We start from the raw sequence: 1,252 nt of genomic DNA on the forward strand, positions 1-1,252 counted from the left end.
CTCCTTCTCCTCTTCCTCCTCCTCCTCCTCCTCTTCCTCCTCCTCCTCTCGGTCTCTATTCTATCGTTCATCTCTCTGTGTTTCTTATCTTGGGCGTTCTCTGCATTTTCTGCTTCGTTATTTTCTATGGTTATAATCAACAGATCGGCAGTGGCATTTTATTGTGTGTGTGTGTGTGTGTGTGTGTGTGTGTGTGTGTGAGAGTGTGTGTGTGTGTGTGTCACGGTAGAAACATTGTTCAGCGCTACACTTTATCGCCACAAACCATACAACTTCCTGTTGAGAGTGTATTGATGTGTGTGTGTGTGTGTGTGTGTGTGTGTGTACCTATGCCGAGTCTGCATGAATGCAACAATCAGTGCAGTGTGCACAGATTGTGGGTGTGTGTGTGTGTGTGTGTGTGTGTGTGTGAATGCTAACTATGGAAGCCAATATAACAGTCGCGCAACTAAACAGCATGGTGGCTGTGTGTAATTACACATCATTACTCAGCCTCTGTGTGTGCGTGTGTGTGTGAGTGTGTGTGTGTGTGAGTGTGTGTGTGTGAGTGTGTGTGTGTGTGTGTGTGTGTGTGTGTCATAGCAGTCCATTCTGCTCGGCCTCTCTCTGGTTTGGGGACAGGAAGTCACAGCTCAGAGGGAAAGTTGAGCCTCAACACACTGAACTAAATGTGGTTGAAATGACTTCCAGCTTTGTGGGGAAAATGCTGACAAACAACAAAGTCACAAAGTCATAGTGTAACTCTTAAATGCTGCACTATTAATGATATCAGTGTGACTATATGGCACAACGACATACACGTACGTTCCTATCGATAATAAAGTACGACTCTGGTGGGACTCGAACCCACAACCTTTGAATCACTTCTGCTGTGTTCCTCTACTAGAAGTCCAACGCGCTATCCATTGCGCCACAGAGCCAACTGAAGATCCTTGTTACCCATCCGTCATTCCTTCATGCCAGCTCAAAGTATTTGAGGCATTGAACATTACATACCTCTGTCCTTCATCACCGAGGTCTACTTCCTGTCGTCACCGTCTACTTCCTGACGTCACGTCTACTTCCTGTCGTCACGTCTACTTCCTGACGTCACGTCTACTTCCTGTCGTCACGTCTACTTCCTGTCGTCACGTCTACTTCCTGATGTCACGTCTACTTCCTGTCGTCACCGTCTACTTCCTGTCGTCACGTCTACTTCCTGTCGTCACCGTCTACTTCCTGTCGTCACGTTTACTTCCTGACATCACGTCTA

At 47.0% G+C, this 1,252-nt stretch overlaps 1 non-coding gene across 1 annotated transcript; it reads right to left on the reverse strand.

The window, feature by feature from the left end:
• Positions 1-825: 825 nt before the first annotated feature.
• Positions 826-920, reverse strand: trnar-ucu (transfer RNA arginine (anticodon UCU)). Its single transcript has 2 exons — positions 884-920; positions 826-861 (listed from the first exon to the last, which is right to left on the reverse strand). It is a non-coding gene; the product is annotated as a tRNA-Arg (tRNA).
• Between the last annotated feature and the right edge of the window lie 332 nt (positions 921-1,252).

The sequence above is a fragment of the Cebidichthys violaceus genome, unplaced genomic scaffold (assembly GCF_023349555.1).
Source record: "Cebidichthys violaceus isolate CVI_PGR_0920_01 unplaced genomic scaffold, fCebVio1.0.p SCAF_1, whole genome shotgun sequence".
Taxonomy (NCBI): Eukaryota; Metazoa; Chordata; class Actinopteri; order Perciformes; family Stichaeidae; genus Cebidichthys; species Cebidichthys violaceus.